Genomic DNA, 12,136 nt, shown 5'->3' with positions numbered 1-12,136 from the left:
TCAGAGTGCTTCACAAGTGGCTAAATGCTTGCCTTACTTTTGAGAAACTCAGTCTAAAAGTCTGAATCAATCCTCTATTGTAGATATGATCCATGTAATAAAGAGGACAGAGAATTCCAAATTAGCAGGTCCACACAGAAAGAAAAAGCCCCAGCTTCACAAAGACTAGCCTACACACCTATGTGTTGGGAGTTAAATTACAATGTCTATATTCTTTTTAAGATGATTTCCTCCTTTAACAGAGTTCTGTGTTTAACTAAACCACCCTCGTCCTGACTGGCCACACAGACACCCTCCCGGGTGGAGCTGGCAGCAGTGTGTGACAGACTCTAGCCTCTGCTGTCAATACCCTGAGCTCTGCACGTAGGAATTCTCAGACCACGGTCATTATCAAGTAAGCCCGGACTCCCACACAGAACCCTTCTCTGGCTGCTTCCTCCAAAAGGGCGTCTCTGCAGAGGGCTAGGAAACAGTCCCAGGTGACTGGAGCATACTTCCAGCCCTTCCTTTTTCTGCACTGAGGTTCCTGTTTGAGCAGCACCTTACCCACTGCCAGGGCCAGGGCCAAGCAGCCTGGGCTGTATGACTGCATCTGGTTACAGAGCAAAGTCCTGGGCTCTTACACACTACCAACTCAGAGGCCACCTCACACAAGTCAAACTTCCAGCTTCTACACATGGCATCGGGCACGTGATGAATGGGAACTGCCCTAGGCCCACCTGGATCTCCCGCCAGGAGCACAGAGACAGCAGGGCACTTTAACTGAGACGGGTCCCCTCATGTCCACCTGCTCCTCTTCCCTTCCCCCAGCAGACCATGGGACATGGAGGCAAAGCAACTAGAGTCCTCTAAGTCTCAGAGACATGTTCTAAAGTTCCAGGGCATCCAAGGTCATCCTAAGCAAAAGACGAGCTAGGAACTAGTCTGTGCCTCGCCCCAACCCCAATCCCAAAAGGCAGTGCAAAACAATCAGGAAAATATCATCTTATATCTCCTAAATATAATCAGGGAAGGTAAGACACATGGAAATCCTCTGTGGGAGTGATAGGTACATGGAGGATAACTATTGTGTGGGTGGGAAGCAGAGCTCTGGGCTGCAGACGACAGTGAACCTGAGATGCCTGACCCTGGCTGGAGGCTGATGTGGGGCCTACCTCTCAGCCCACTGTTCTCACCAACCCACGTCCTGCTCTCCCCAAGATCCCCACTGCGGGGCCCGGTCTCTGCCCCCTCTGCCGCCCCTGAATCTTCACCCTACTACTCCCTCCAGGTCCAGCTCAAGTCGCCTGGGCTCTTCCAGGCCATGTGGTCTAATAGAGCAAAGTATTCCGAATCAGAACAAGGCTTTATCCTTGGTCTGTGACTTTGGCAAAACACGTGAACCTACCTGAACCTTGTCTGTAAATGGAGAAACACCTGCTTCAAGGTACGAGACGGGGATTAGATGTGATAACAGAGGGAGGGTGCCTGGCACACGGCAGGCGTCTGACCAGCTTTGGTGCTCTGCCAGCACCCTTTCGGGACTGAATGCATCTGAGGTTTCTGTCTTCGGATCCTTGCAGCAGAGGCAGCCTGGCCGTCCTAACGCAAATGTGTCCATGTAAATATGGTCCGAGGAAGTTCCTGGTCCTTTGACATAAACCTACCACACCTCTTCCACTTCTTTGGTATTTCCCACGGGTGCTCCTAGCAAGTACTGAGCGCTGGGCGGGCTGGGTCAATACCCCATGGAAAACACACAAGGAGCTTTTAAAGTGGTTGCACCTTAACAGGTTCTTAGGAGTTTGTTCAGGACATATATCTTTCTTGCATCTGAGACTTTTCCTGAAGAGGAAATGAGAGGGGGAAGGTGACAGCTTTCCCTGCAGCCATGCGGCATCTTGCCTCCTAATCCCTCCACTGCATCCTCACTGCATCGCTGCATGTTCCTGCCGACATCCTCTTGCATCTCAGCCCCGTGCTGACCTCAACTACAAGGAGATGTGGCCATTTTTTCTTTAAAAAAAAAAAAAAACTGAAATATTTCTTAAATTCCAGACAGTATATTTTATAACACTGTAATTTCAACACTAATAATAAATGACCCATCCACAACCTCCCCACCTGGTTCAGGAAACAGAATACAGCCAATACAACACAGACCTCCCCAGGTCCTGGCCGCCCTTCCTTGCCCCTCTGAGGCCATGAGCCTCCTGCAGTAAATGCGGTCATCCTCCTGCTTTTCTTTATTGTTGGCCATCCATGTCTGTGCTCCTAAGGAACGTGAGTTCCTGTCGCTCTTTCCTGACCATGTGGACAGGAGCACAACTTGATGTCCCCAAAGGAACACTTCAGGTTCTGGGACCAGAGCTCAGGGACAGGGCTCCCTCTGGCTGGTGAGGAAATGGGAGGCCATGGAAAGGCCCACGCCCCCACTTCTCATCAGACTGGCAGGGTGAGGTCACATGCCTTCTGGGACTCCTGAGAAAACCCATGGGCAGCAGCATGAAACGACTGTGGATCAAATGCCATGTTCAAGTACACAACCACACCGGCCAACCAGAAAGAACACAGCCTTTCCCAAGCAGTCTCAGTGCGGACTGCCTGCCCCAGGAAAGCCCCGGGGACTTATACTCTTGGGCCTGTTGGCAAGGGAGTCTGGTGCGTTGTGATGACAGAGTACTGGACTTTCTTAGGAAGAACATGAAAGGCTGCACTTGGGAGAGGAAAGGTAGAAGAGACAGTCACGCTGCCTTCTCCACCCTGTGAAGCACTGGGAGACCCTGGGCCCCCCACCCTGCAAAGACCATCTCTCGCCTTGGCTCGCACCAGGACACCAGTCCCAACTGTTCCCCGAGTATTTATCAAGGCCAAGACTGTTCCCCTGGGGCTGGGGTGTGCGTCTAAGAGAGAGGGCCTTTGGAAAAGGAGTGGGAGCTACAGCCTCAAGACAACACCACGAGGGAGAGGTTGTCAGAGGAGCCAAAGAAAGACCGAGTGTATTCCTGCTAGTGTGAGACCCAGGGCAGCCACTACTTAAAAATATTTCTCTACCATTTCTATTGTTGGCTCTTTCTGCCAGTCTCTGTTTCCCATTCTCGTCTTGTTTGATAAGCAATAGCAATTTAAAAGGGGGCTGCGTGCTTATTTCAGAGGCAGCAAAACTGGGGAGACAACTTCCAACTTTGCCCTTCGCAGAGTTCTGGAATAAGAGGAAAGAGGGAGGAGACAGTGGGGGTCCTCGGAGAGGAGAAAGGATGGAGGGAAGGCTTGCTATGCCCCCAAGGGTCCCGGGTCAAAGGTCAGTGGTTCCAAGTTGGGCTTTCTAGCTCCACTGTTAACGAGTTACAGAACCTTGTCTAAGATTCTACCTCTTACAGAATCCAACGCTCGAGTGACAGATGAACTGAGAGAGAGAGAGTGCAAGTTCAGACTGAAGGAGTTTAGTACTCACGGCAACCGAGATCAACAAGATTTGTTTTTCTCAAGTATCTTTGAGCTCCGGCCCTGGGTCTGTGTGTGTGTGATTGTACACACATACATCAGAATCTCAAATATGCTCTTACACTGTTGAAAATAAACAGGGTGGCTTTAGTCAAAACTGTGAAGTATGAAACCTCTAACTTCCCTTTTTTCTTCTTACATTTTGCTTCCAGAAGTGAGAATAAGTAAGTACAGCTGGTTTAGGGATTAACAAACTCAGCCCTTGGGCCCTCACCACTGTGTTGGTGGCCACAGAGGCCAGGACGGCGGGGCCAAGTAAGGGGGGAAGCCACAGACTCAGCCAGCAGGGACCTCAGAGAGGATCCAGATGAACCTGTTTTGCAGGTAAGGAAACTGAGGCTCAGAGTTGTCCATTGACTTCACCAAGGCCATGAGAGAGGCCACACAAGGCTGATCCTTGCTTTCTGCCTCTCTGTTGAGACGCCCTACTGACCTGGCAGTTGAGCAGGTGGCAGAATATGGAGTAGCCCTTGGTGAATACACTTAAGCCTCCAGAGGGCTGAATCCTGAAAGAAAAAGACCTGACGCAAAAATAAGCTTCTCTACATCCCGGGACACTTGCCTCTTTTTTGGAAAATGGCTTCCGTGCAGAGCACCGTGTTGTCTTGCTTCAACAGGGAGACACGGGGCAGTGGTCCTTAAACTCAACAAATGTGTGGGCCATTTTCCCCTAAACTGGGACAATGGGAATATTACAAGGTTGCCTTTTCATCATGACACATAAGGACTTTAAAAATGAGCAAGATGGAAGTACGAGGGAGATCTTTGTGATGACAGAACAATTCTGCATCTTGACTATGGTGATAGCTATACGAACCTACACATAAAAAAACTGCATAGAATCACAACCCCCCCCCCAAACTGGTGAAATGAGAACAGGGTCTGTGGATTGTATCAAAGTCAATTTCCTGACTCTAATATTGTGCAAGAGTTATGTAATGCATTATACTATTGGCAGAAACTGGGTGACAAGTCCCAAATAAAGGATCTCTCTGTACTATTTCTGCAAATCCCTGTGAATCTATAATTATTTCAAAACAAAAAATATGAATAAAGGAAAAAAATCTTAACATGAAAATTTCCTTGTTTTATAAAAGGACACATGAAGTACAAACAAAGGATGAACATATTTAAAATAAAGGCAGTTGGCAAAAAAACTACCATCAGCACCACCATGACACTCCTTACTGTCCCTAATTTTCTCCTTTTATCATGGACCAGTCAAAACTGTGCTGAGGGCTATCTTAGTAAGAATGCAAGATTCCAGTCCTCCATCCTCACCCACCTAGCGAGCAAACTCACTGTGCCAACAGACCCACTTGAAGAGAGGCCTGGCATTCCCAGCCCGTTTGGCTTCAGACAGTTCTCTGCAGCCGTGAGAGACCAGAACACGGAAGTGGGACAGGATGGGATGCCGTCTGAGGCTGAGGGGAAAGGGCACCAGGGGGCAGGGGGAGTTTCTGGCGACAAACTGAAGTTCTCTTCTGCCTTCCACTCCTCTGACCAGCACCCAGAACCTTCTGTCTTCCCTCTTCCCCTCCACCAAAGCACAGAGACTCACCGTCTGCCATTTACAATCCCAGGATTTCATCATTTGCTCCACCTGCCCCACACTGGCTCAGACTCTGAGATCCAGGGTCTGTTCTCACAGCATATTCTCCTTTCCTCCTGCCGCCACCCTTGGCAGCTGTTTTCAGAGCCCTGAGGACTTGCCTGCCACATTCCCGGCAGCCCCAGGACCCCAGGATCGGGTCTGTCCAAGCACCACGGTGGGGGTTCTCACAGACTTTCAGGTTGGGGGAGAGGTGTAGCCAAGAGAGCCTGGGAAACCTTAGCCCCGGGCTACTGACAGGGTGGTATCAGCATTTATCACGTCTGTGCCCGACAAGTCTACAGTTTCCAACGACAAACCCCTGCAGCTCTCTGTGAGTTCCTTCTGGCCACCAGGGCCCCTGGGCCTGGACCCTGCTTGGACTGGAGGTGGGGCGGGGAGAGAATCATTGTCCTGCCCCTCCTCCCGCTCAGGGAGCAGCACGCACTCAGACTGAGGGGCTCCTTCCACCCGGGTTTCCTGGCAGGTCTGAGCCCAGGCCCAGGTAACAAACCCCTAGTAGTTCCCTTTCTTTCTCACACTCTTGCTTCCCAAGGAGTGCTTCCTAGGATCCCCTCCCAGATAAATTATTTGCATCTAGATACTGCTTTGGGGGAAAGCTGCCTAAAATAGATGGTCATGGGGAAGACCAACAGTGGAGAGATGAGAGCGGAATTCCCTCCATGAACGAGCATATCTCTGCGGGTGTCTGAAGGATGTAATTGGTGTAAGAAGGGAAACTGCCAACAGCGTGGCCACTATCAGATATGAGAAAGCTAATAAGGGGGAAAAAAATGATAAAAACTTGATTTGCCTGGGTAATACTCATTACAGCCACTTCTATAAACTGCTTTTCATTTGCCTAATTACCACATCACGGATATATTAAATGCGCCCGATAAAACTGGCGTTAAATTTTACTTGCTTTCTAGTGTTATGCATCCCTATGTTTAGTTCTCGTATGTTCATAACTGCGTGCTCCGTTCACTGTCTGTTCACAACTGGAGGAAACACGCCCGAGACTTACCTCCTAAAACAGAGGCTGTCAGACTTCAGCGTGCTGGATCGCCCGGAGAGCAGAGCCTGTTACAACCTTGGTTGCTGGGCTTCCTGCAGAGCAGCTAATTCACCAGGTCTGGGGAGGAGCTAAGAATTTGCATCCTAGCAAGTTCCCAGGTGAAGCTGCTGCTGCTGCTCTGTAATCATTCTTTGAGACTCACTGCCTTAAAGTGCAATAAGGGAAACAGCGAACTATAAGGTCAAACTTTTCAGTTGGCATCTGCAACATGAAAGACTGGTAGTCTCTTTCAAGAAAACAAATGGAATCTTCTAACACTCTAGATCAGTCACTCAACTAAAATCAGATTTGGTGTGCTGGTACCGTTACCAAAAAGGGTAAAATTGACTCTGTTGCTCAAACAAGTCCCAGGAGATCTGGGTTTGCTCCTTTGTTCAACCAGTGGGAATGCCCCCTCTGTGCCAAAGATGTTGCTAAGCAACAGAGGCTTGGGTACTGTCAAAGGTCTCATGAGACACTGGGTAGGTCACATTCTCTACGGGCCGAAGTCTACTAACCCGTAAAGGAGATAACTCATATTTACGGAACCTTCCAGCTCTGACATTTTACGATGAATCAAAGTAGTATTCCGGCTCAGAGCAAAAATATGCTGCCTGGCTGTGTGGGCAGTATGATGAGAAATGTGGATAAGATCCTAGCTGTTCCAACAGGGTGACTGTGAAAGAGTAGGTGACGCCCTGGCAGCAGTCCTGGCCCTGGTCAGTCCAATCTGAATCAACGAAGGCCCCCAGTTAAAGGTGCTGCCAAGGTAGGTCAGTGCTATGCCCAATACCAATCAAAGAATGTAAATACACCCAGCATGAAATGCACGTTCATAACTGGCACTCCCCTGATATATTATGACATTTAATCACTCCAACTGCTCAAGAGAGCGCTGGAGCCACTCGCCAGAATTAAGGATGCTATGCTAACCTCCTCAACTGGGATTTTAAATGAGCCTCGTACTAACAGCTTTCCTGCTCTGAATGCAAAGCAGGAAGCCGTGCAGAGAGGCGGGGCGGCCACCTGTGAAGGACAGCCGCTGGTGACACCGCTCTGTGTTCCTGAGAGGCCTGGCTTCCAAATAATCTCCTGATGTGTCCCAGGCGAGGCACTGACCTTCCAGATTTCACAGGGAACCTGTAGGAAACATTCTTGTTTTATGCTCCTTTACAGATAGAGAAACTCATACCCAGAGATGACCACAATTTGCTTGAAATCACCAAGGAACCAACTGTGGAACTGAGGAGGAGTGAGGCTGTCTGATTTCTGCCCAACCCAGGCTGGCAACATCCAATCAGCACGAGGCGAGGCACGAGGGTGAACAGAACTCAGTTAAAACAAACACCAGCCTGAAGACCCATATGACAAAGTGGCGTTAAGGTGAAAGAGGTGGAAAGAGAATCTGGCCATGGCAGGATCAAGGAGGGGCACCAAGGCACACTTACTCCCGCCAAGCCAACCCAGAAAAACACACAGTTCTTTTATAGACAAACAACTAACGTTTTCTTAGTCTCACATAAGGTATAAACCAAAGCATATTTAGGAAGCTGTTTTTGTTGAACACATAAAACTTAAGTAAAAACACTAAAGTGCATCATTAAGACCAACCCCTAGCCCCTACTTTCAGTCAGACCCTGCCCTGAAACTCTTCTTACACAAAATTCAGGAGCCAGACTCCCTTCAGAAAAGCTCCCTAAGACAGGCAGCGAGGTCCTTTAGCTGTGCCCCCTGCACTCAGAGCTGGCACCGAGTAAGTACCTGCTGGTATGGTGGACAGTGTCACCCCGCCTGGACAGCCGCAGACAGCGCAGCCGAGAGCAGGCTCCAGGGAGGCCAGCCAGCACCTCTGCACCCACTACTCATGGCGAGACGGTTCCTAAGCCAATGCCTGCCACCGACTCACAGGACAAAGAGCCCCATGGGCTTACAATCGCCATGTGAAGTGAGCTGCTTCCTTGATCTGTCCTAGTATACCACCTTTTAAGTGTCTGTATCTTCGTTTCATCTCGTTACGCTGGGATTTCAGGGCAAGGCTGTGCTCAGCCTATTTAGTCCTGAAGATTTCACAGGTGTTAATCATATTCTTGGCTCCGGCTTTGTTTCTTTGGACACGGAACCCTCACCCTTGGAGAGTTGACTGCCTCTAACCAAGGTGGCTTTGGATTTATGATGCTGTATTTCCTTTTGTAGCTCAAAACTGAGAAAATATAGACATAATTACCATATTACATAGAATTGAGCAAACAATGCAATGATACTAGCCCGAATAATGCTAAGCATACGAAGGCTTGGAAATGTATTTTAATTAATACCAGTTGGAAGCATTTGTCTAAATTAAATCAAGGAAAGGGCACAGTGGCAAACTTGGTTGAGGTACACAAATGCTCCCCAAAGCAGCTCTTGAGTGGTATGACTACAGAAGATATTCGGGGACCATCAAATGAGATTCACTCTTTCCACTGCTGGAAATGTTACGGGACAGGTGTACATCATTTTTCACAAGCCAGGCTGAGACCCAGCAAATGCTGCTCTGTGGGATGACTTGGGTGTGACCACCAGTGATGATGTCACATAAAGTTCTCAGTGACACAGGATGGAGCTCTCATCTAGGAACGGGGCCTGAAGAGGCTGCAATATCCAGCCTGCTCGGGTCCATCTGGGCAGCTGAAACCCTTCTGAGACATGCCTGCATCTCTACATGAGGACCACCAGACAAGTTCTTCACTGAGATCAGTCTCTGCTGCCATCCTCAAGGGTCCGGGAGATTTGACATTGAGATCTCTGTCAGTAGTGAAACAAATGCACCCATCACTGGGCTCTGGCCTTAGAAACTGGCAGTTCTCAAATGGCTGCCCAGGATGAAAACAGGCCGAACCTAATTGAACCTTCAGAAGAAATTCAGCCTAGAGAAACAGCATTATCTGGGCTGCAGCACGGCCAGACCTCTGGGTTAACCCAACAGGGGAAACTCATCAAGGACCTTCATTCTGGATCAGCGGCAATATTGTTGATTTTTTAAAAATGAGCTTTGGAAAATTCCCTTTTTCGACAAATCAGTTCGACCTGCACCACAAAATGTCAGAGATGCTAACACTTCCACTTTATCAAGTAAGTGCCTGTGAAGCCTTTAAACACACGGATGCAGCTGAGGATTCCTTCGGTTCTGCATTCACTCCACTGCAGCAAGTCCTTCTGGACACCTACAGGGATGGATGGAGCTACCTGGGCAGGAGCTGATATTTTAACTGAAATGGACCTGAAACATACCATATCCGGTTTGGTTCTTTTCTCCTCTCAATCTAATTGAAAAGACTGGGGACCAAGAACTGGCCAAACCTATTTCTAGTCTTTACTTCAATATATGATGTGCTAAATCGCTTCAATCACGTCTGACTCTTTGCGACCCTATGGACCGTAACCCACCAGGTTCCTCTGTCCGTGGGAGTCTCCAGGCCAGAATACTGGAGTGGGCTGCCATTAAAGCTGAAAGAGTTGTAACACCTACTGTGACATTTGCAAGGGGGGACTTTTACCTTCAAATTCTTTATAACTATTAACTACTTTATGTATGGGGGAAGGGGCAAGCAGTAAACGGAGTTAGCTTAAAACTGATATTGGCATTTAAATGTAAAATTCATTGCTTCCTCTCCAAATTAGAATGTTTTCATAAAGCATTTTTGGCTTAAAAAAAAATGGAGGGAAGGGAGCTAATCTATCAAATTAAGTGAGAAATCCATAAAACACTGGCAATAAACCTCTTCTGAAATCCATAAATTTCTATGCTTCCATCTATGAAGCAAATTATTCTGCATATTCTCTAGAATCCCTTGTTGTGATATAAAAGAGCTATTAATTATTACTGGAGAATGAGTAAGAAAATAAAATTCAAGATTGAAGGTGAAAAAAAAAAAGATTGAAGGGTGAGCTGGAGAAGGACTTAATTATTCTATCTCCCTCAGGAACAAAAAGAAAGCTCTGTCTGCTCAAGCCTGGCAAGGTCCTCAGCCATCCAAACCTTGAGTCCTTTCAAGGACTCAGGACCTCCGACATTCTTCCGAGGTCCTTAATCACTGACAGATTTCTAAGTGTCCCTTTTGTAAAATGAACTGTGATTACTATCCTTGAAATGTCTCTAAACTGGTTATGGAGACAGATCATGCACAAAAAGACAAGATCAGCAATGCCCAGCATGCCAAATTAGTGCCTGAGGAGAGAGTGCCCAGTGAGAGGCCTCTGCACTCCCAGGCTGCGAGGAGGCAGGTTCTGGGACCGACAGAGGTTTGCCCTCCTCTCCTTGACTGGCTCCTGTCCTCACTGATCTAAACTGAGCCCCGCTCCCACCTTCCACCTCTCACAGGACTTTCTTCAAGAGCACTTATCTTTGTTTGCACTTGTTTAATATAATCTCTCCCTTTTGACTGTAATCTCTCAATTCGGGCTGTATCTGTTTTGTTTACTACCTCACTTCTCTACTAAGCCCAGCACCTAGAACAATGAGCACACAGCAGCCTCTCAATAACTGTGTTGAATGAATGAATGAGCAAGCTTTTGGCATTTCAACAAGAAGAAATGAAGAAAGCCGTTCCAACAGGGACAAAGGTATAAACCAAAGTGTAGAGGAAAACAGTGAGTAAAGGAATTGACAGGAACCAGAAAAATGGAGTGCAAGATGAGACAGAAAGCCATGTGCAGAAGCTGGAATTGGGTTATTCTCTGCAGAACCATGAATCCAGGCTGAGAAGTTTTAACTTTGTGCTATAGCAATAGGGCATCGGGGAGGTTCTCAGACAGGGGAGATGATACAAAATATTTAGGAATATGTCAAAGCAGTCACAAATAACGTGGACTAGAGGAGAAGCCCAGGGGAAAGCAGAACACCAAGGTAGCGGCTGTCGAGCTGACACCAGGAAGGCAGGTGGGGATGGAGAGGAAGGGGGAGAGTCTGAGAGCAAAACCTTGGTGACTGACACAGGATGGGGAGGAGAGGAAGCACTAGGAGTCAAGGGCACATGAGGGCTTGAGACACCCTTTACAAAGCTAGGCATGGGGTCATTTATACCACACAGGCTTCCCCAAATCTCATCCGTTCTATTGCTTAAAAAAAAAACTGCTACAAAATCATCTCTACCTCTAAATTAAGGCCACAGTGGGAGTCCTACAGATGCTACACACTGCCTGAGAAGGCCTCAGAGACCAGGCAGCCCCTTGGCCTGTCAGGAAGAGAGCAGGTATAGTCACACCTCCGTGCCGGGGGGGGGGGGGGGGGGGCAGGGCAGGGGCGTGTGGGGGCGAGGGGAAAGATCTATGTTGATTTTGCCAAAAAGCACAACACAGGAGAGGCTGAACTCTGCCTCAGGCAACCAGGAGCCATCAGCCACTTCACAGCAGCTCTCTGTATGGCCTCCTGAGGGGGAAGAGTGGGCTCTGGAAGGGTCACACACACGGCCCTGGATTTGGGTTCACTGACAAATGGGTTCTTGGGATTTTTCAGGAGAGTAGGAGGTTCATCAAACTCCTTGATGAAGTGTTACTGGGTGGTATGTGACAAGTAAAACTCCATCAGAATATATAATGCAATCTGTGATGTTGTCCTCTGAGAGGTCATCTGAGAGGACCTGAAGACCTGAAGGCAGCTGGAGAAGAGCTGGGCAGAAGCACTGTGAGAACCACCACCTGAGCTGAGGGAGAAGGAGCTGGATTTCCTGGCAAGGAAATGAGCAGGTGTGAGGGTGGGAGGACAGAATCGCAGTGTCAAATATCTGCAGAACTGCTAAGCAGGACAGTGTGCAAGATCCAGAACTGATGGGGTGGAAGTCACAGATTCTAACCGGAAATGAGGAAGGAGTGTTCGCAATTTCACACAAGTAATGGCGGATGTGAGAGCAGGTCACTTCGGGTTTTCAAGCAAAAGCTTGATCACCACCTTAGGAAACATGGAAATGACTTTGTTCAGACTCCTTCTGATTTCTTGATTTAAGAATTTGCTAGAAATCATCTTATCA

The 12,136-nt window shown here is 48.2% G+C and overlaps 1 protein-coding gene across 9 annotated transcripts in view; it reads right to left on the bottom strand.

The window, feature by feature from the left end:
* The window catches only part of ANKS1A (ankyrin repeat and sterile alpha motif domain containing 1A), a 174,553-nt gene that overhangs the window by 39,887 nt on the left and 122,530 nt on the right, over positions 1–12,136 (bottom strand). The window lies entirely within an intron of this gene.

This window comes from Giraffa tippelskirchi, chromosome 8, assembly GCF_054371585.1.
Source record: "Giraffa tippelskirchi isolate mGirTip1 chromosome 8, T2T-mGirTip1v1.2.pri, whole genome shotgun sequence".
Classification (NCBI taxonomy): Eukaryota; Metazoa; Chordata; class Mammalia; order Artiodactyla; family Giraffidae; genus Giraffa; species Giraffa tippelskirchi.
Note: the sequence above shows the minus strand (reverse complement) of the source record. Positions and strands in the feature narration are given on the sequence as shown.